This window comes from Manis pentadactyla, chromosome 5, assembly GCF_030020395.1.
Source record: "Manis pentadactyla isolate mManPen7 chromosome 5, mManPen7.hap1, whole genome shotgun sequence".
NCBI lineage: Eukaryota > Metazoa > Chordata > Mammalia > Pholidota > Manidae > Manis > Manis pentadactyla.
In genome coordinates, this window is record NC_080023.1 from 37,753,336 (window position 1) to 37,777,680 (window position 24,345).

General features: G+C 36.4%; 1 long non-coding RNA gene across 3 annotated transcripts in view; it reads left to right on the plus strand.

The window, feature by feature from the left end:
- The window catches only part of LOC118916024 (uncharacterized), a 326,719-nt gene that overhangs the window by 239,960 nt on the left and 62,414 nt on the right, over positions 1–24,345 (plus strand). The gene's annotated exons all lie outside the window — the stretch shown is intronic.

Here is a 24,345-nt window from a genome sequence, read left to right on the forward strand (position 1 = left end):
TTAAAGATTTTGAAATTTCATTTGCATATTGTATGGTATGAAAACCAAATACAGTATTTTGTAGTAAAGCGTTAAAGCCTTTAATGAAGAAAGATGTGTTACATAAAATAAAACACATTCTTTGCAAGAGAAATAACTGATTAATTTATCTTTCCCTTCATGCACATAAACATGCTTTCTATTTTTAAAAAATCTATGGCTTTTATATGCCAGATGTTTTCGTTCTTGTGTTTTGTGGGGAATTTATGAAACACATCACAAACAGTTCAGCACATGAAAGATGGTTTACTTTCACCATTATCAGAGCTTTCCTTTCCATTAAGGAGGCTGGAATTGAGGACACAAGTGATTGTTCCACACTGCCTTTATTCTTTTGTTGATGGCATAAAAATACCAAGAAATTTAATAATGTTATGTTCACTTTTCTTTTCAAAATTAAAAGTAATAAAATGAACATACACTAAACTCGTATCAAACATCTGTTAAAAAAGCAAAAGGGAATCGGTAGAGGGATCTCCCTTCTAAATGTCAAGGATGTTCCTAATTACTTTTCAAATTAATAGTGGTAAGATCATAGTTCAAATTCTTGTTTTGTTAATTTTATACTTTTCTGTAGTTAAAAGCCTTTTTACTTCTCTGAGATAGTTTTTCCTTTGCTGCCAGGCAGTCAAAATTCTAATTTTATATATTATGGTACTTTTTGCAAGTCAAAACTAAAGCAGCTTTCTGGTAGTCACTGATATTTTTAGCCTTATTTTTCAGAAATATGTTGAATACACAAAAGCTTCATAATGCATGTCCGTAGTGTCTTGCTACATCTCTTTTATGCAGCAGTTACTCTAGATATCTTATGCTACCCACAGAGTCATGCCATTAACTGTTTCTGCTTACTGCAAACTGCATGAATGAATAATTTGTAAAGTTCGTATTTTTTGGAAGATGTGAAACAATTTTGATATATTATCATTTGGCAAAAACTCTATCATTCACAAAGCCACATTTCAATGGGCAATGACTTCTCTAGCCTAGATGGCATTCATCTTGGGCTTGTCAAAGTAAAATTGCTATGGACAAAGAAGACTTTTGTTGAAGGCTATTGCAATAGGAGACAGACACTAAAATCAACTCCCTTGAAAGAGAAGGTATGGCAAAACATTTTTGAAGCCCTGAGGTGAGTTAGTGGAAAACTGTTGTACTTTAGGAGGATGTTAGGGTGGAGGTTGGTCAGTGAGATCTGCCAGCCCAATGAGTTATTCCTAGTTTGCTATTATTTTTTCTTTAATTAGGCCAACAGTGTTTGCTAACTGACACCATTGAAGTTCAGCTCCTACCCTTCTGCAGATATTGAGAGATAGGAGCACTATCTCCTTTGACAGTTACATTTCAAAGAGATGCTTCCCATGTACCTGAGATAGATATTCTCTGGGTCTTAAAACTAACAAGAAGCTAGAAAGTTCACACACATTTCAAAGGGGCAGAGAAAGAATTCACAGTTGTAATTTTTCTAGAGTAAATACTCAAGAAAAGGATGTCAGGAACTACAGTTCAGGAAGAAACTTCCCTAAAGTTTAGTCAAGCCAAAGGAAACATTAAGACCTTCATGGTCAGATACAAAACATGTTAATAATTTTAATCTTATATGCATTTGTTAGTGATACAGAAATCTCTTTTTTTACTATAATTTACTTTTATGAATTATGGTAAATTTAACACATGACTGAGAACTTTAGCCAGGATTTTTGGGGAGATTTTATTGGCACAATAAATTGTCAACCTAAGGGAACCAAACTGATTCACATTTATAAAGATTATAAATCTGAAATATTTTAATAATTGTCCAAATGTCTTCTTCCCAGTGCTGTGGCATTGCACATGACAACAGAGTAGAAGGAGGTGTTTTAGATGTTCTCTTGTTTACATACCTTGTCTTATGCTTTGATATTAAGGCATACACATGACCATTATTACATTCTACACTGAGCACTGACAAAACAATTAGTCTACATTTTACAGTGCAAAAGGGCTGTTTTTTCAGAGACTAAGATAACCAGTGGACTGCTAAAGCAATTAGCTGAGGCAACTACAAGGACAAAGTGAACAGACATTATGCAAATCTGAGTCTTTTACAGTTAGTTAGCCTTAAAGCTTTTAAAGCCAAGAATAGGAAATAATTTTTTTTCTTCTTGGATAAGTGACTTTTTAATAAATCAGATATGCATGATTATTAATACTGTTTGTTATCAGCACTAGGTCTATCTGATATTCCATCCTAGTAATTATCATTAACACTAATTCAGGTATTTTCACTTTTTCATTAACTTTCTTCAATTTATTTCAATCTCTAAATTTACATAACAGTACCTGTTCCTCATTTCCTATTGCTCACTATCACACTGGGTGCACCAAAATGAATGCCTCATTCTATCACCTTCCCATACCTGAAAGTTGCCATCTGCTTCCTGTATCCTTCAACATTTTCTGCTCATCCCTTTAACCTGACCTTAGAGGAGAACTGCCATCTGCCATATGTGTCTTACTTTCTCACTTAACTCACCTCTTTCTTAGTTTTTAGTAATCAGAAAGTAATCTTACTTGATGTAAAGGAAACACAGAAGCTTGGAGAAAAGGCATCTATTGAAAACAAAACAGAACACCCAGGAGTAAGAAGCAAGGAGAGTGTTATTCACAGTGCTGTTATTTCTGTGAATGAGAAACACACTTTCTAGTATTTGAGAGCTGTTCTCTCACCTGAAATGTGTAGAGAACAAAAGGGAAAAAATGAAAAAATGCAGAAGCTAAAATACAGCATCTGCGCATCTGTATTTGCTTCAAAAAAGAGCCAACTGAGAATATGAGAAATATTTTGATGTTAAAAGTGACTTATGCAATGTTTTCTTACCAGTGGCTTGATGACACACTTTATTAATTTCTTACCCACATTGTTCTTATTCAATATTTATTCAAGAAGTATTTGTTAAGCACTTAATTTTTTCTAGACATTATAAAAGATTTCTGGACACAAAATTATTTGAAAACAATTCCTGCTCTTACTAAAATTTAAAAGTAGAAGGAAAAATTGTAAGAGATAGTTTAAGTGTAATACAGAAAGACAAGTCCCTTAATAAGGCTAAATAAGGGAGATATGGGAACAATTATAGTAGGGATAGTGAACCAAGGTTTGGAGCAATCAGCCAAGGTTACATTGGGTAGATATTTCTAGTAACATGCTTCCGCAAGCATAAGTGGGTTTCTCTGTAAAATGTGTTACTGGAAATGAAACTTCACAATTCCTTGTTTATTTAATTTTGAATACTTTCTCTCAATTGCTCTTTGAAGGGCTAGCACCATTTTAGGCAACCATTGTCTTATACCCTCATTAACTTTGTATATCTACTTGGCTATAATTTTTAAAAAATGAATTGTTTTGTCCTTTTCTTAATGCTTGAAAAAACTCATTATATATTTAAGAAACCATTTTTTTAAACATATGTGTTATAAAGTTTTCCCACAGGTGTTTTTGTCTTTTCACTTAATAGTAATTTTTTTCTGCATGGAAGTATTTGCTTTTACATAGTCCAATTTCCTATGTTAAAGAGTTACTTCTCTATTGCAGGAATTGTTATTGGGATAAAATATTTTATCATTTAAATTAATAAGAATTATATTATGGATTGGTCATACAGTTCTCTCAATATTTTTTTATTCCTAGAGATCCTTTTTTCTCTCTGTGCCTCAGATTCTTTGTATTCCTCTTCTCTAATTTCTATTTTATTTACCGTCTCCTCTACTTCATCAAATCTGCTTTTAAATCCCTCCATTTTATGTTTCATTTTGGATACTATATTTTTCAAAGTTTCTATCTCATTCTTGAATTCCTCCCTGAGTTCTTGAATATTTGAATATTTTTCTGTTGCTCCATGAGCATGCTTATGATTTTTATTTTGAAATCTTTCTGTAAGATGGATGAATTCACTTTCACTTGGCCCTCTTTCTGGTGTTTAGGAGATTTTGGTTTGAACCAGGTTCCTTCGAAGTTTCATATTTGTATGTGGTGCCCTGTAGTGCCCAGAAGCTCCACTCTCTGGAGCTGCTCAGCCCCTGGAGCCCCCAAGCAAGCAGCACTGGTGCCTGTCGGGAGGAAAGAGTTCTTTCCTGCTTCCTAGCTGCAGGGCCTGCCGCCACTGACAGGGCCAGTGGGCAGAGTGCACAGGGAGAAGCCTCTATGCTTTCCACTTGTAGCTGCTGTAGGTGAGGCTGTCTCTGGCTGGCCTGGCATATTGGCGGTGGCAGCTGATGTGTGAGCCAGTGCTGGCTGGGAGGAAGGTGCAGCTGGCTGTGTATCACAGTGAGGGGCCTCAGAGCTGTGTAGCCAGCCAGGAGGATGGAGGGCCTGAAGCTCCTGAAAGTTCCCAACCTGCTCGGCAGAGTGTGCCCAGATAATTTTGTCCACTTGTCCTTTCTCCTGAGCAGCAAGCTCTGTGCAATCCTTGCCCCTTTAGCAGCTCTCTTGGTATTAGGAAGTCTCTCAGACTGCCCACCTTTCTTTTGTCTCAGAGTGGCTGGATGTGGATCCCTGTTTTCCACAAGTGGATGGAATCTCAGTTTCTCCAAGTATTCTGCCTATCTTAGCTTTCCAACCTCACTAATCTCCAGAGCACCATGTAATGTAGGTTCATTCTTAGACCTCCAGGGCTGGGTGTTCAGCAGTCCTAGGCCTCCACCCTCTCCCCACTCTATTTCTCTTTCTCCCTCCAGTGAACTGGGGTGGGGGAAGGGCTTGGGTCCCTCCATATCATTGCTTTGGTACTTTACCCTTTTCATTGAGGTCTGCTGTTTGCCCCAGTTGTCAGCAGTCTGCTACAGCCTTCTTTCCTGTTACTCTTTCAGGATTAGTTGTATTCGCTATATTTTCATATTATATGTGGTTTTGGGAGGAAGTTTCTGTCTCACCTCTTCTTACATGTTTCCTGTGGTATGGAGAATACTGGATCTTAATGTAGTCATTTTGGACATTATATATTGACTTCCTACTGTAGGATAAGGTAATATGTGTGCTTAAATTTTCTTCCAGCATCTCTAACCTTCACCATCTGATCATGTATTTATTATTATTCTTTAGCCTTTACCATCTGGTTACATTGCTTCTGACTCTTCTGATGGTAACATTCATATTTTAAATAAAATACTTGTAGCTCTTTTACTCAACTTATCAATTTTAAATACATTCCATTGAATTATCTCTCCTTGTTCTGAAAAAGAGTAATCAGGCTATTGTAGAATCTTTTCTGACTAATCTTCACTTAAGTGGCTTGTTCTAAGCATTGCTTTTCTGTTCTATCTGTAAAACATAACTGATGGATGTCTACCATGTGTGAAAAACATTTCTAGGTAGCCCTCTTGTATCTTGCTCTGGCCCATTGTATTTTCCAAAAAGGAATAAAATAATTTGTTTCATCCCACATGCTTTTCTACAGTCTGAATGTGCCAACCTATACCATCTATGCCTGTTCCCCTTGACTCTGGGCAAGCTTAGTATGACACTCTTAACCAACTGAATGCAGAGGAAATGATGTGTTTAATTTCCAAGACTAAGTTAGAAAGGCCACACAGCTTCAGTTATTGTTGAGACATTCTCTTACTGACAATCAGTGGCCAAAAAATAAGTGGGATCATTATGCTGGAGAGGCCACAAGTAAATCGAGAATATCTATAAACACTTATTTTTTAACTTTTTTCTTTTGGAAGTTCCTCCCCTCCTCCACTTTTTTCCTTGGTGAATAACTAGCTCACTGGGGTCCCTCTCTTGTTATATAATTTCTTCATTGATACTTTGCACCTATGTCTTAAGCTCTTATTTTTATAGATGTCATGTTTTCTTTCATGTCAGATTTTAATTTAAAAAGTACTAGTCACAATTTTCATTCATCACATACAAATGTTTTCTCAAATACTCCTCAGCTTCCTTTGATTTGTGATTTTTTCTCTTCTTTTCAGGATGGTAATTTTACATAAAATTATACTTCTAACTTACTACTTAAATTGGAGTTAATGTCATTCTTCTGAGATCAGATAAGTTATTCTATAACTAATGTAAGATCTGCCTAGAGAGTTATCACAGGCATCTTGGGCTTCCTCCTGAGGGCTATTGAAACTTTCTCATCAATACTCCTTTGCCCTTTTGACTTGGTTCAGCTTCCTGTTAAGACCCGCTGAAAGTTCCACTAATTCTGAAGTCTTGCAGTTTTTTGCTTTTTTTCTTTCTTTTTCTGTTTCTCTCCTGATACATCCTTCGCTTTAGATGATAAAAATTGGCAGGTCCAGAGCTTCTTGTGTAAGTCAGCATTTTCCATCTTTTCTAAGACAAAGATAACTTGCTGGCAAAGATGGGTATAACTGCAAGTTTCCAGAATCTGTGCTGTCTTTCTGACATGCAATGGAATTGAATCTAGTTCAGGGAGTTTGGTAATTATGATTTATAATGAGAAATATGTACTTGGTCTTCATCCTTTTTCTGGCACGAAGTTTTATTACAATTTCCTAAGTAGTAAAGCCATAAAGTGTTTTGTTATGCTAATGAGGTGGCTTTTGGATCACAACTAAGGATGGGGGCTGGTTGCCAGGGAAGCTGACCATGTAATTAGAGACTTGGACTTTTCTGTTCTACTCCCTTACTTCCAGGAAGGAGAGAGGGACTGGAGTTTGAATCAGTTGCCAGTGGTCAATGATTTAATCAATCATATATATGTCATGAAGGCTCCATGAAAACTCAAAAGTTAAGTTTCAGGGACCTTCTGGTCTGAGAACATGTGGAGGTGCTAGGAGAATCTCACCCTGGAGAGAGGACATGGGAGTCTCATACCTTTTCCCTATACCTGCACCATGCCTCTCTTCATCTAGCTGTTCTTGAGTTACATTCTTTCATAATAAACCCATGATCTAGTAAGTTAAATGTTTCTCTGAGTCCTGTGAGACTTAAATAATGGAACAAAAGGAGGGGGTGTTGGAACCTCTGACTTACAGCCTGTTGGTAAGAAGTACAGGTAACAACTGGGCTTGCAACTGGTGTCTGCAGTGAGGGTGGGGGCAGACTTGCAGGACTGAATTCTTAACCTGTGAAATCTGATGCTGTCTCCAGGTGGATAGTGTCAGAATTGAATTAACTAGCAGGACACCCAGCTAGAACATTGCTTGTTGCTGGGGAAATGTATGGGGGACACCCTTACACAAACACACACACACACACACACACACACACACACACACACACACACACACACACACGAACATTGCCTGTTGCTGAGGAAATGTATGGGGGAAACCCCTCCACACACACACATACACACACACACACAATGGAATTGGGTATTCTAGAGATGGACCCTGTTCTTTATGAGGTCCTTTTTGTAATCTTGTAGGATAGGAGGAAGAAATGACCATTCACTTTTGTACATTGACAGTTTACCTGGGACAAATTGTGATATAAAACTCAGTAATTGGAGATATCTCCAGGTTTCCCTGTGGCCCAGCTGTAAAGAGATGTGCTTTTGACATCTAATGTTTTCTTGTCCCTTTAAAAATTTAATTTTATCAGCCTGTTAACCTTCTCTCAATTCAAAGTTTCAGGTAAAGTAAATTTAGGCAGTGCCTTACTGAGCAGCCTCACTTTATTTAGAGAAACCTTTCCCCTGAAAACTGTCTGTAGGAATGTAAGAGTTGTAGACTTTAAGTTTAAATTTTGCAAACTTTATTATCTTTGGCAGTTATTCTTCATAGTACATGATTTGTGATTTTATTCAATGTAGTGCTTCATTATTTTTTTTTCTCCCTTCTGTTGATTTTGAGTGGGAGTTTAAGCAGAAAATAAAATGACAATTGATGGAGTCTCATATCATTTATTGCAAAACCACCTCAGAATTTCATTTTTAAGTTCTTTCTGATAATTTATTGCTGGGGTAGAGGAAATGGAGGATGAAGGCTAGAAGACTAGTCTGAGGGCCTTTAATAAGAGCTGGTATGGACTAATGTGTTGGCATTGGTAGTAAAGAGAAGAAAAAAAATTTGAGACCTGTTGAAGAAATAGAGCTGAAAGAATGTCATGATTGTTTTCATGCTGGGATTGAGGGAGACCACAGGATCAAGCATAAAATCAGTTTGCAGCCGAGATGCTAGGTGAATTTTCTGCCATCTCCTGGATTCAGAAAATCAGAAGGAAAAGTGGTAAGAGATGATGAGTTTATTGTTGAAATGGGTGAGTTTTACTGTTTCTGAGCATTGGTCATTTTTGCTCCCAGGCAATTTTATCAATGTCTGGAAACATTTTTGTTAGTCAAAACTGGGGGCTTGGTACTAATGGCATCTATCTAGTGAACAGGGGCCAGGAATGCTGCCAAAAATCATATAATGTACAAGATATACTCTCAACAAAGAATTATGTGGCCCCAAGAGGTAATAGTGATGAGGTTGGGAAATTGTGCCCTACATGCAGATGTGCAGTAAGTAGGTGGTTAGATATTTGGTTTTGGAGTCAATGGAGAGACTAACATTAGAGCCACAGTTTGGGAAGAGACCTCTAGTTGATTACCTACTCTGTTGTTTCTTAGATACACAGGTAGACTTCATTTCTCAGCTTCCCTTCTGCTCCATGTGCCTTTGTAACTTACCGCTAATGTAATCTAAGGGGAAGTAATATGGACCACTTCCCAAGTTGCCCCATTAAAATTTTCCCAAATGCAATCATGTGTGTCTTTCCCTTTGCTCTTGCCTTGTACAAACAAGCTCAGTGAACCTGCAAAGTACATGAAGAGTGGATCCATAACCTAGAATTTGTTTCATTACTAAATCATGTCTTGGAAGAGGAAGCTACCTGCTTATTAGGAACATTTGTTTTGGACATCTCATAAATGTCAAAACTAAGCTCCTATTTTGAGAACTGGAGAGTTTGTGGTTATATTAGTTATCTATTTCCACACAGAATTTTACCCCATGACTTAGGTTAAAATCGAACATTTACTATCTTACATAGTTTCTGAGGGTCAAGAATCCAGGCGCAGCTTAGCTGAGTGGTGCTGGCTCTGGCTTTTTCATGATGTCGCAATCAAATTGTCACCTGTGGCTACAGTCCTTGTAAGACAGAGCTAGAGACTCTGCTTCAAGCTCTCTTGCATAGTTGTTGTCAAGCCTGTTTTTTAATAGTTCTTCCCTGGAGTCCTGTTTCCAGTCACATGGACCTCCTCATGGGCCACTTGATTAGCCTCCTTAGAAGGCAGCTGACATCTACCAGAATAGTAATAGGGGAAGGGGAGAAGTGGAAGGAGGGAGAGGGGGGAGAGAGAGCAACAGAGAGGGGATGAAAGATGGGGGAAATTTAAAATGAAAGTATGGAAGCTGCTGTCTTTTATAATCTACCCTCTGAAGCGGCATTCCATCACTATGCCAAAGGCTAGGCGGCAGATGAACCCTGGTGCTCTGTGGGTGGGGACTATTAAAGAGTGTGAAAAACAGAATGTAGGATTCATTGTGGGCCACAGCGATTTTAAAGATTGACTACCACAGAGATTTATCCTTTATACTAGATAATGCTACCTTCATCAATACCAGCAATTTAATTTGTCTTCCATTAAAAACCACTGGTATTTCTCATGTGGGAGAGTTTGACTTGGAAATGAATCAAAGTGTAGTGAAAACATGACACAAAGTGTCAGAAAGAGTAAACATTTTCAAGTATTTGTGTGAACTGAATTGTGTCCTCCCAACATTTGTGTATTAAAGCCATAACCCCCATATGACTGTTTGGAGATAGGGACTTTTTTGAAGCAATGAAGGTTAAGTGAGATCATAGAGGTGGGACCCTGATCTGATAAGACTGTCCATGTTAGAAGAGACAATGGAGAGTTAATGCTTTCCCTGCCACATGTGGACATGGAGAGAAGAGAGAATGCAGTCAGACCATCAACAAGCCAAAAGAGAGATCTTTCACTAGAACTTTACTGTGATAGCACCTTGATTTCACACTTAAGTCTCCAGAATTGTAAGAAAATAAATTTCTTACCAGTCTATGGTAGTTTTACCAGTCTATGGTAGTTTGTTAGGGCAGCCCCAGCTGTAATGCAGTATCCATTTGTGGAAGGCCCATTCCATGCTATAACAAATAACAAAGAGGGATTTTTCCTGAAGCGGATCATTGTCATATAGAGGAAAAGCCATGCCATAGGTGTTAAGTGGTTAACCACGTTAGGTTCAATCTGGAGTCACTCATGCTAAACCCCAGGACAGTAAACCAAAACTTAACTAAGTTGCTGTGCTCAGCTCTCCTGGAAAATAAAGGCTTAGGTCAACCAATCAGCACTTGGCTGGTCAGCACAAGTTATCTAACTGGCTCCAAGACTTCTCTTTGCTCCACATAAGGAAAGGAACCCTGCCTTAACGTACCAGCAAATGCCCAGTATTTGTTCCTGCTCACTTTGGCCCTATAAAAAACTCTTGTCTTGTCTGTTTCAAATCTTTTTCTGCTAGCTTGGATGTTGCTTGATTTAGGAATCACTAAATAAAAGCCTACTAGGTCAGTGAATTGTGGAAAATGTTTTCTTAATATAGGAAAATCTGTACCAGAAATGTTCCACAGCCAGATTGTTGAGGAATTTTAGACTTGATTCTAGAGGGAAGGGTAAAACTTAAGAGTAGAGCCCATATCACATCTACAATGCCTGAATGGAAGATACTTGAATTTAAGAAACAAGACCCCTAAATACCAAGTAGCAAGAAAAACTAGAGGATAGAAAAACATTAAGGTAAAACATAGGCTTTGATTTCTGACAGATCCAGGTTTGATCTTCAGCAATAATTGTAGCTTTGAGCATGTTAATTTACTTAGTTTCCATTTTCTCACCCTTAAAATAAGGGTATTCAAATATACTTCATAAGGATTTTTTGAGATATAAACTGTTATGCATATAAAATGCTTAGTAGAGTGTCTTTACAGAGGAGTACTTAATACACATTTGATGAAGTTTCTAATAAATATGAGTGTAGGGATTAAAAGCATAAATTGAATATTATAGATTCCTCTGAATTCTTCAGTAGTCCCTATTTTCAGTAATGAATTACATTGAGTAATCACAAAACATAATTTGTTTTACATAATTTTCATTTTTAATGGAGAAAATTTAAATATATAACTATTGAAATATTAAAATTTTGAAATTTTAAGTATTGAGGTTTTTGTTGTAGTAAGTTTAATAATGATATGCTTGTTTTCCAAGTCCTAATGTGTACAGCATGATGGAAAATAATAATGAATATCTGGCACTCAAATAATTTCACACAAATACTCTTGTTAAATTTTCATTACAACACTTTTGAAGGGCATTGGGTATTATGTTTCCCCATTTTATTCATAAAGAAACAGAAGCTTAGAATGATGGTCAGAAATTATAATCAGCTACTAGCAAAGCAACAATTCTGACAAATGCAAAACTTCTATCTGAAAAATAAGGATATAATATCTCCTTTATAAAGCTATTGTCAGTATTAGAGAAGAATAAACCTACAGTATGGGGAAGCACCAAGCACAGTGTCTACCACATATTTAGTAGTAAAATGTACCGTCTTTTCCACATGCTTTTAGGTTCCATATATCATGTGCTTTTTATCACCCATTGATTCTTAAGCTAATGTTAGAATATGTACTATAAAGGAAGTTAGCAAAAACCTGAATCAAATCTGTCTAAAAAAAAGAGGTTGTACATTTTATATATCAAAGAACTTGCTGTACATATCAAGATCAAACTTGATGTTGCATGTTAGATCCCTGCACCAGTTCTGCTGAAAGATTTTCATTACTGACCTGGACAGACAGTTTACAGATTAAGTTTGTAGCTGACAGATAATTAGAAATGAAGGTTAAAGGCAATTGATGTGTAAAGGAGGGATTTGAACTTTAAAGTGACACAAATAATTTAGAGAAAAAAATCAGGGCAAAATAAATTACTTGATTAAACAGCCATACAACAACTATTTATTGAGGATTTACTAGGTGCCCTGGAAATTTGGCAGTGAAAAAATAATACAAATAAGACAAACTCCCTGTTCTCATAGTGCCTACAGTCTAGTTGTAAGAGAAAGACAATATATGTATAAATATGGGATATCAGATGACTGAGGACTATGAGGGATCTGGAGACCTTGGCATTTTATGTAGGATTGTTAAGGAAGGCCTCACTGCCAAGTAATATTATTCACTCATTCAATTTATTAACTGATTCCATAATATTCAAATTGTACTCTGATAGGCAGTGGACAGTCTCTGATGGTTCAGTAAATAACTACAGGCATGTTTGCAAGGGATAAATCCGTTTGTCAATGATTCATAACATTTTTAGCAACAAAATTGTCCTTAAGAATCTTTTGAATGCTATGAATCTTTACCAAGAAAATGCCTATGTGTTCATATGCAAAAAATTGTCCATTTTAGGGGTTTCTTGAAGCTAAAACTCAAGGTTAAGGATCCTTTATTTAGGGTTGAAATTATAATCTGGCTGAAAGCCAGCAATATGGAGCCATTTCTTAATTTTAAGTGAATTATAAGTAGTCTCATATTTAGGAAGGACACAATTACTGCCTATAATTATGACATTCTGTACTTAAGAAAAGAACCATAAAGCAGTTAAATGTTTAAAAATAGTATCTATGAGGACTCCACATTAGAGGAAAGGAAGTTAGGGGAAAATAACCACAGTATTCTTGAAATGAACAAATTATTTTGTAGTAGCTTTGCTACTTAAGCCATATATCATAATTTTACGTAATTATAGTATGAAATGGTAAATGTAGATACAAAAAAACTATTCATAAAGGTAATTTTCTAACTTCTTTGTCCTTTTCTTCTCTACTTTGCCTCTGTCCTTCATTTATACTCACTTTGATGGCTTCAAGTCTTTCCCAAATCAGCTCTGATGGTTGTACCTAGTACATTTTGTTCTGGTTCTCATGAACCACAGACCTTCAAATCAAAATAGATGCAACATCACATGATTACATTGTCTAACTACTTCATTTTATAGTTGCCAAATTGAGACAAGAAATGGAGTGACCTGCCTAAATTCACATATTAAGTTATATTATAAAATAATGGCTACTATTTAATGAAAAGATAGTATGAGCCGTGCACTGAGGAAGCTAACCACTAATGTGATATTCATTTTAAAATGTGGATGCTGAGCCAGAGAGAGAATACATTATTTGCCTAGGATCACAGGATTAGTAAGTAGCTGAACTGGGATTTAAGGCCAGACTTCCTGACTTCACAGCCCACCCCCAGCTGCATGTCACCCAAGCCTTCTGGCTCAAAGTCCTCTGCAATTTACATTACCTCAGACTGTCTCCATTCTAAACTCGCTCACTTCCTATTCTTTTACAAATCTAAGCCTTGGCTCCCTAAATAGTGCAGTCAGGGACAGGTGGAAAGATTGTTGTGAAAAGAAAAGGCAGCAACATTCTTGTTTAGCCACAGTTTATATCTATTTTTTTTTTCCTACAGATTGGGGTATTTTTCTTAATTATGCATACTTACTCATTCTGCCAAAAAATTCTTTTAAGGCTGTTAAAGCTGTAGTCAATTTTCTCAGTTTGATGTTCCAAAGGAACCTGCTGTGTCTTTTTCATTCTGTTCAAAAATAGGCATGGTGGGATCCACCAGCTGCTGAAGTCACTGGGTAGCTTAAAAACTTTCCGCTTGTTTTCTCCATTGTTATATTTTCATCGTTTCTGAAGTTGAGCAGCATTTCATTTCTCTCTGCTTTATACTGTCCTTTAGAGAAAGAACACATTGGTATTTGTTTGTAGATGTTGGAGGAATACTTTCAAAGAGAGAAATTATTCTTCACGACCACTGAATACTAAATTGTACTGCAACCCACATAAGAAAACACTAACGAAACCCCCAAAGCCAACCAAACAACCAACAACAAAAAAAAATCCTACAAACCAAAATGTGCAGAAGAATATTGTAGTTACTCCTCTTCCTGAGATGCAAAGATCCTTTACTGTATCCTCTCTGGAGAGAATTCTCAGAGCATTTACCAAAACCCTAAGTTTATTCATTTCGTTTGATACAGTGATTGCACATCTTAAACATACACACAAAAATGTGTAACGTGGCATTATTTTGTAAAAGGAAACATCAGAACCTAAATGTTCCACAATAGGGCATTCACTGAATGCATTATGATGCAATCGGACAATAAAGTATTGTAGAGACATTGTAATGTTTTAAATAGCAGGGTTATTGATAGTTATTTATTTTAAAAAAGTTCACACTTTTTTGGTTAAGCTATAAAACAAAAAAAAATTATGAAATAATATGCACAATATCACCCCACATTTTTTCATAAGGCAAATGACTTAAAGAAATTACCCCTGAACAGTTTTATGTTGTAGATATGTTTAATCTGATCACTGTTCTTGCCACTGTTTATATCTTTGAATCTAAACTACTGACTTCTTGCCCACAATATTTTCTGTGGGCTGAGGAAGTTAAAAGAGAATTAGAACAAATATGGTCTGTCCTTCCTTTCACAATGCTTGCCATTACCAATGATGCAGATGTTAAAAAATTAGAAATAAAAGGAATTATAGGAAGGCAAAAAAATGATATGTTCTCAGAGCAGATCATAGCAATCCTTAGAATCCTGAATTCTAGGGTTAATGTTTTTTACACAAAACTAGGAAAGAGAAGACATTTGTTGACCTAGAAAGAAAAGAAAATAAGATTGTCTACTTTCGTAGACCTGAACTAATTAGGCATTGCCTTATTTATTGATTTGATTTGTAGAGATTCTCATCCATTTTCACTCTTTCAGAGCCTGGAGTGATTTTCCTCTTTTGAAACCCTCCAGCACTGTTTGTCAGCTCATTTATTTGGTAACCAGCAAATACCAATTTTAATGTGCATATCACCTTTTTTCTCAACATGATGAGAATTCTCTCAAAGCAAAGATAACTATTTCTCCTGATTTCTCACAGAATTTATTCTGGAACCCAATTATTATATTATAGAGATGAAATAAATGGCTGTTGAACAAAAAGCCTCCATTCAAGGCTAATTGCAATTGATATATGTTCTGTACAAATGCAAGATAAATATATGTTATCTCTTTAGGAAAACATATGTAATCTTCCATTATTTTAATTCTGTGCTCAAAGACCTCCCTATTACAATAATTTATATGCACATAATATTAAATACCTCTAAGAAGATAAAGCTCAACCTTCAGGAAGCATGCTGGAGAAGACAGAATACAATCTTTGGAATCAGACATGTCTATGTTTGAATTCTAGCTCTTGAATTTCTCTCTGTGTGACCTTATGCATGAAGGACAGTCAACATGGTAAAGACAGCAGCAGACCTATGATGTTTGGGGATTTCATGAGATAGTCTTGGTGAGCCCCTTAATTCCTCCCTTTATATAACATATAATGACTGATTCTCATCACCTTTAGTATAGTCCAAGTAGTATAATTTTCCTTTGGATAATGCAATAGCATTCTAAATGACCCACTTGTTTTCACCCAGCCCCTATTCTTATTAGGGGCTGAATTGTGTTGTCAAAAAATTCATATGTTAAAGTCCTAACCTGTAGTACCTCAGAGTGTGACTATATTTGGAGATAGGATCTTTAAAGGTTCTAAGTTAAAATGAGGTCAGTTGGGTGAGTCATAACCCAACCTGACTGTTGGCCTCATGAGAAGAGAAAATTTGGACACAGCAGGTCCAGAGGTAAGGCAATGTAAAGACACAGGGAGAAGATAGCCATTTATAAGACACGGAGAGAAGCCTCGGAAGGTATCAACCCTGCCAGCACCTTGATCTTGGACTTCTAGCCCCCAGAAATGTGAGAAAATAAATTTCTTTTCCTTAGGCTATCCGGTCTATGGTACTTTGTTTTGGCAGCCTGAGCAACCTAATACAATTATCTCTCAAATAACAGGGAGACCCTTTAAAACTTTAAAATGCTCAAATCGTATCATGACATACCTGTCTTCCCAACACACAGAGCTCAAAGTCTTATCACAGATTCCCTCACACTCAGAGCGAGATCCTTCAGCCTGCAGGACTGCGGGTAAGTACAGCAGGAGTCCGGGCTGCTTCTCCTACCTCATTTTCTTTCTCGTTTTTGTCATTCAGTCTGATCCTGTTTATTCGCCCACTTGCTTTCTTCAAACACACAAAATTATTTCCCACCTTAAAAACTTTTTTTACTTGCTGTTACTTCAGCCTGAAAGATCATTGTCCAGATGTTTACAATTCACTCACTCATGTCATTCTGGTCTCTATTCAGATATCACTACCTCGGAGAGGTCTTCACTGACCACCCTACCTAAAATGGGCTTTCTCCCATCACTCTATCCTCCCATCTGGCTTTATTTTTTGCCCTAGCACTTACTGCTGACAGATGTTTTATACAGATATTCTCTTAAATCATTTGTGTATTTACACATTGCCTCCTTCTACATAGTATAAACCCCATGAGAATAGGGACTTTTTTTTGCTTACTCTTGCAATCGGGCCTAGAATTCTCTTGGCAAAGAGTGCATACTCAAGAGGTATTCATGTAGTAATAAATAACTATGAAAAGGTGTTCCTTTGTTATTAACAGGTATTAATAATATAGGAGTTGCTGTACTTCATTTAGTGAGCATATGATGAAAAAATAAATGGATCAGTATGTTTTCTATTGTGATGAAACATAAAGTATCAAAGCAAAAACATTTAAAAAAATTATCCAAATCTAATCAATAGATTATCCATCTTATCATATCAGATTGTTATTATGGAAATCATTGGATAGTCAATTATAGTTATTGAAATTGTAAGAAAAATTTATAATCCATTTGGTTCAACCCTCTTCTTTAGTCTTACACACATATAAAGATTGGTTCTGATCTTAGTCTGTCATTTAATAAATCAACGACTTTGGGCAAATCTTTTAATGCTACCTAATCTAACTTCATCTGTAAACTATGAATAATAACAGTTGGTCCTGCCTCTCACACAGGGTTATGGAAAAGCTCCATTTTAATAATATATTTATTTTGTTACTCTATATAGCATTCTGTAATGGTGAGTGGCAGTGTGGTCTTAGGGACAGTCCATCCAGTCAAAATTGGAAACAAATGCCATTTTCTGTTCTTAGCATTTCCGTTGCTATCAGCAGTCCTTAAAGTAGCCCCAGAATTTAATCCAAAGGAATGACATAATTGGAAACTTTTGTACTATTAAGTCAAAAGATATTTTACCTGGTATGATAAATTATTAATTTAGTGATCCTCACCAGGTAATTTGCATGGGATATATTATGCATTGCCCTTCAATGACCTAAGAAGATTTACTAAATTTTTTCTTAGAATGGGCCTGTTCTCTATTGTTTATTGCCTTTTAAAAAACATTTTTTATGTGGAATCTACATAATTATTAAAAACTAATGGTGCATGATGCTCAAAATGGAAAAATACCAGTCCCCAGGATTATATTTTATTTATGAGATCACTTGTATGTTTTCCTTCAGATGTCTTTAAATGTAAAATTACCTTAATACTATTTAAAGTTGAGAGACAAAAGATGAAATTCAGGCATATGTATAAAGTTATTAATAGTTTTATTTAGTAATGATAATAATTCAGATATACATTTAAAATAAATTAAAAACCACTACTACTAGTTTTGGGAACAGAATTATAAATATAGATAGAGTGATAAAGTGGAGTACTTTTCACTTTATGCATATAAATCTATGTTCAATCTTCAGTTCATGTATTCATGTACATGCACATTTGAATATGCACCACAGTATACTATTTATTAAAAATGAAAATAACTTTTAAGGAAAAAATTACCACTCATTTAACAATCTCATGGGCTTTGAATTATAGAAATGAATTCTAGAGATGCACAACAGATCAGTGGTCGCCAAGGACTACGACTGACTACTAAGGGGTAATGTAAGAACGTGTTACTTTCTTTGTGGTGACAAAGAAATCTTGTACCCTGATTGTGGTGTTGGATACATGAACTATACTTCATAGAACAACAGCACACCACACACACTCACATATAAAGTAGCATATAAAAACCTTTGACATCTGAATAGGGCCTGAACCTGAGTTAATGGCATTGTACCAATGTTAATTTCTTCATTTTTACAATAAATTGAGGTTATATAAATATGATACAATTTTTGGAGAGAACTGGGTGAAGGTAACACAGTAATTCTCTTTACTAATTTTGCAAAAAACCTTCTCATGGGTTAAGTTATTTTTAAGATAAGTATTAAAGAAAAAATGAAAAGTCCTGAAATCAAATGGTTGCTTTTCCTGTTTTCAGTTGTATGAGTTTGGACATATTGTCTGAGCCTCAGCTTCCTAACCTGTAAAACTGGGATAATAGGGTGATTCCTATCTTATAGTATTGTTATGATTCAATCATGTAATGTGTGTAGGTGTGCAATACTGTGTAAGGCATAAACTTGATACTTAATCATTGCATTCCCTACTTCTTTCTGTGGCTGTTGGTTTTTAAGGTCTTAAGAAGGAGCTTGTTCAAAAAGACGAAGACAAAAATGGATGGCTGCATCTGAAAGCTTCATCTGAACAGGAGGTTGTTATCTATCCCTTGTAAAGGTCTCAGTTCTTCTAAACCGCTTAGTTTCTACTTGAGTCCTTACAAACTAAGAACCTAACAAATTGCTATATTTCCAATGGGAAATTAATTCTCACTGAGTTTTCTGTTTATGTAGTTCTAAGTAGTGGATTCAGGGGCTTGAAATTTATTGGCTTAGTTCCTTTTTCTCATTTCTACATTTAGTAATAGTCATTTTAAACATTTTTTCAGTAGGCAATTGCTAACCAATATACATCTATTACTTTGTTTTCCAGTCATACTGTTTGTAGTCCATAAGTATTCAGCATTTTGCCCTTTCCAAATATCTGAAGGTAATATAATCAAAACTGAAACTAAGAAATCCCCTCTCTGAAATCATATCACCCCAACTAGATTGTGCATTTCTTAAGGGTAAAGACTCTGTTTTCTTTTTATTTTCTGGGGAAAAAAATCAAACTAACACAGGGACAGGGATGGGTCCAGTTGGATTCAGTGGAGAGGGGAAAGTGTCAACATTCTTTCCTCTTTACCGTGCTTTGATAACTATCAGTGAGAGTCTGGTTAAAAGAACCTGATTGTGAAAAGTAGTTCTTAGAAGGCCCATTGTATTAGGACCAACTGAGGAGATAGGAATCTTCATCTTGAAAAGATGAAAATGGAAAGAAAATATAATGAAAAGGTACAAAATGTGAGAAAGGGAAGGTATGGTGCAAATGTACTTTGTGATATTTCTGTGTCACAGAACAAGGAGACATCTCATGAAGGTACAATGGGATAAATTTAGGATTCCTGATGAAAGTAGTTATCTATCCTCACAGTATGCACTAGGGCTCAGACATACTTTACTGTAAGAAGGGGTGAAGCATAAGAACAAACTGAGTCACAAATGTCTTGGTACATTATAACTTTTTACCTCCTAAATCAAAGACCTATTAATATTACATATCTTTTTAGATATTTGCATAAATATTGGAAGTAGGTGAAAGAGTATTCTATGCGAACATCTGGGGAAGGAGTTTTCTAGACATTTCAGAATCAATTAAGAGGCCACTATGACTAAAGCAGAGTTATGGAGAGATTTGGTGGTGAGTAGTTGATGGAGAGAGCAGAAAAGTAGGTGGGTCATTTTGAGAGCTTCTCAAACTTTAATTTGCATGTAAATCACCTAGGTGTCACATTAAAATGAAGAATTCTAATTTAGGAAATCCAGAGATTCTACATGTTGTACAAGCTCCCCAGTGCTGCTGACAAAAGATTGAGGAGCAAAAGATTGAGACACGTACACCATTGTAAGGACTTTGGATTTACTTTGAGTGTTGCAGGTTAAATATATTGTGCTCCCTTCCCTCTCCTCCCCCCAAAAAAGATATGTTCAGGTGTTAACTTCCAGTGCCTGTAAATTTGACCTTATTTGGTAATATGGTCTTTTGCCAATATAATCAAGTTAAGCTAAGGTCGCAGTAGATTGAGGGAGGCCATTAATCTCATGACCAGTGTCTTTATAAGAAGAGCAAAATTTGGACAAAGAGACACAGAGCAGAGAAAGCCACTTGAAAATGGAAGCAGATACTGGTATGGTGCAGTTACAAGCCAAGGAAAACTAACAATTGCCAGTAACCACCAAAAACTAGTAAGAAACAAGGAATGATCCTCTCGCCTACAGGGTCCAGAGAGAGGATGGCCTTGCTGATACCTTGATTTCAGACTTCTAGCCTCTAGAACTGTGGGACAATAAGTTTCCCTCATTTTAAGCCCCCCAGTTTGTGGTAATTTGTTACAGAAGCCCTAGAAAACTAATGCACTAAGTGAGGTGGGGAATTAAGCCACTGGAGGGTTTTAATAAGAGTAGCTTGATCTGACATGTTTTAAAAGAATCCCTCTAGCTGCAGAGATGAGAATAGATGTTAGGGCAGTGCAGAGGTGGGAAGGCCAGCTAGGAGGCGATAGCAGTAAGCCTAACTGGATAGTGGAGAGATGGTGGTGGTTTAAATTAGGGTGGACATATTCCCAATCTATTTTGAAACTAGTCAACAAGATTTGTTAACACAGTGTGGACTGTAAAAGAATGAGGGGAGTTAAAGATGAAACTAAGATTCGGGGGCTTAACTAGAAAGATGGAACTTATTACCTGAGATGGGGAAGATGGTAGGAGAAGCACAGAGACTAGAAGAAGGGATAAAGAGCCATCTGGATAGGTTAAGTTTGAGATGTCTGTTGTGCTGCCAAGTGGAGATGGTGAGTAGCCCATCTGGTAAGTGTCTGGAGTCCAGAGCAGAGTTTTCAGCTGGAGGTATAAATGATAGGAATTATTAATAATGAGAAATCACCACATTTGGGAAAGATGCTCCTATGTTTTGAGATCAGCATTGGGGAGGACAGTTACATACTTGTAAAACATGATCTTCAGTGCCTCTTGTCATAAATTATACAAGGCCATATATCTGACCCGTTGACAGTTCTGACATTGGTTGTAAAAACTACCAAGAAGTAATGTGATAGTATTTGGAGATGGAGTCTTTGGGAGACAATTAGATTCAGATGAGGTCGTAAGAGTAGGCACCCTCAGGTGAGATCAGTGTCTCCATAAGAGGAACTCTCCCTCTGTCCTACCTGGGACTCACAGTAAGAAGGCAGCTGTCTGTGAGCCAGGATCATAGCTCTCACCGGAGCCCAGACCGGGCTGCCACCCTGGTCTTGGGCTTCCAACCTCCAGAATCGTATGTACATATACTGAGGATAAACATGAGCAAGTCTTAAGTATATTTAGAAATGATCCAACACATAAGGAAATAAATATTATAATGGTTAGAAAACTTCTTTTACTACAAAAGAAGATATATATGAAAAAAGGAAGAAAATAAATGGTTTAAACATCCTATTAGTTTTGATATTAAAGAAGAGCATATGGCCAAAGTTATGACCATGAACTAAGTTTTAAGCCTAATGGAACTCTTTTTCCCTTTCTCCTCTGTATCTGCATAATGGACATAAACCTTAGCTGCCCTATTAATAATAGAAATAATAAGCCTCTCCATTGAATTTTGTCCTTCCTAGTCATTTAATTTAATCACCAGCTCTCTCGCAAAGGCTCTGTAAACTTGGTAGGAGTTACTGACTTTGATTCCTTGCGTCTATTGCCTTCTGGTTGCATATGTGATACTTAGAGTTACAGTTACTCCTTGAGAGGGTCATTTAGTACTTAGAAGCCCCTAGTTCAAAATAAAAATTTTTCCCCTAAAGGAAGACTAAGGCAGGAAAAGAATTGGAAGTAAATTGTCCATTTTAAATGCAGTAAGAACCTTCCATCAGTGGCTGACCAGGGTCCCCTCAGTGGGCTGCAGAGGTGGGAGGGATGATGCAGCTGTCTGCTCCTCCCCCGGGCTTCCAGCTTGCTGTCAGGCTTGCCTGGTCTGGTAGAAATCCCCTTGGGGGGTCTGCTTCAACTGCTCTTGCTCAATTATGGCCTCCTGTGCCATATGATCTCTCCATGGCCCCCTGGAAAAACAAAAAACTTTCAATCTAACCTCACACTGTGAATAACTGGGTATCATATGGTGGTAGTAATTGGGAAAAAAATGACTCAAACACTTCCAAAATTTACAAAGTATTCACTGTCATTTTGGGAACCCAGGCTCCTTAAGTGTTTTGAAATACCTTTTAAAGCAACTATTGTCTCTGGCTGTTGAGCTGTGTGACAAGTTTTCTATTTTTAATTTTTTTTTTTTTTTTTGGTGAGACAACTTTGGAGGAGAGTATAGATCACATTGAAAAGAGTCCTATACTGAATATGATTGTTTTGATTGGTTAAAAAAATTATGTTTTTAAACCACAAAGTGGCAATTTCAGGTTCTATATAGTATATCAAGAGAATAGGAGTTCAATTCGGAAATTAAGATATATTATAGGAAAGACAATTTTACATAATTTTGGTATACTTGAGATTGTGCCTGACATACATTCCCACTATATTCATTCAAAAACTTACTGTTAACTTACTGTTATTCTGTTTGTATAAAGAATTATTATCTATAGGGTGGCCAGCTTCTGTCTATCACCACAAAGAATCAGTTAAGAAGTAGACATAATCACTATTAAAAGAAACTAACTCGGTTGTAATTAATAACCAAACATACACTGATTATCAATATAACTTACTACTAGAACTGGCTGTCAGGGATATTTTCAGCTTATTTGAAAAGTTTCTTGAAATTTTGAGAAAATTTTTCAAGCTGCAATGACACTTTCTGAGGGTTTAAAAAATGTTATTCTTAGCATCTGGAGATTGTTCTGTGTTATTTTTTGTCTCTTTCAGATGTTACTCTATAATTAAGAATTTTTCCATTTTCAATTGAATGAAGAAAACATTTTTAGCTTCCAGTAACAACATTGGAAAATAAAGACTAATAAGATTACAAGTACTTATGCTTAAGGAACTACCGCATGTATTTGGACATGTGTAGGAGACATTAGCAGACTGTTCCACCTTTAAATATTCAATTCAAATATCACTACCAGCATGAATGTTTCCCTGATTCTGAGAGGTTATTTTGTCTTTATTAATGTAATAACACTTGCTGCAGCTGAACATTGAAACTTTTATCCACAGCACCTTCCTGAGAGACTTGCAGGGCAGGATCTGTGGTTCTTTTTTTAAAAAAAAACAACTAATAGTAACATAGGCAGTGTAATTCAGGAAAAGAGCCAGCCAGGCCCTTGGTTACTCAAGAAAAGCTTGAGGCAGTTAATGTGACCAGCAGGCAGAATAGGTTCAGCAAAAACACACCAGCTACATTCTAGGAAAATAACTGATGGAAAACAAATGTGGTTTCCACCTGCTTCAAACCAAATAGATCTGGAAACTTGCAGTTACCCTAAAGCTTATTACATGCTCATTACCATGCTAAAAATCATACCCCTTTGCACCATGACAGTTCTGAGGCTGACTGTATCAGGACATAAAGAAAACATAGCCCCTTTTCCCCCAAATTCCCCCTCTATTTGGAGAAAACCACACCTGTCCAGATGAATATTTCACCGCCTGCTTAAGCTCCAGCTGTAAGTCTACCCAATCCAAACTTGCTCTGGTGCTCACCTCTTTAACACACCCACACTCCCCCATTGAGTTTGTACTTTTGCATTATTAAACTACTCTTTGCTTGCATCTACTTGACCTGCTACTGAGATATTTCTCAGATGAAGTCAAGAACCCTCTACCAGGTTAAGGTCTCACCAAGCATGCAGGGAGGCCTCCCCAGATTGGATTTCCCAACATTCAAGAGACATGGCTTTTGATTCTTCAGCAAAATGTGTAAAAACATGTTTTCAATCATGATCTTGAGTGCACACATACATAAAGCCAGAATCAGAGAGGTATTAAAGACATTGCCTATGATGTAGGGGGTAGCACATTAAACGATTATCATTCACTCAGAAACTTCTAGAATTAAAAGTACCTTGGAGGCAATTTATTTCAATTTTCCTGGGTCCCCAGATAAGAAATGACAACTTAGGTTAAATGACTTTCCCTAAGATGTAAAGTTAGTCGGTGGCATGTTTTGTGTCCTTTATAGACTTTCAAGTCAATGATAAGGTAATTATACCATGCAAATGATTAGATAACATCATTAGGCAATTAAATATTATTTGGTAAATGACCTTTATTAATGAATTTTATTTAAAACCAACTATATTGT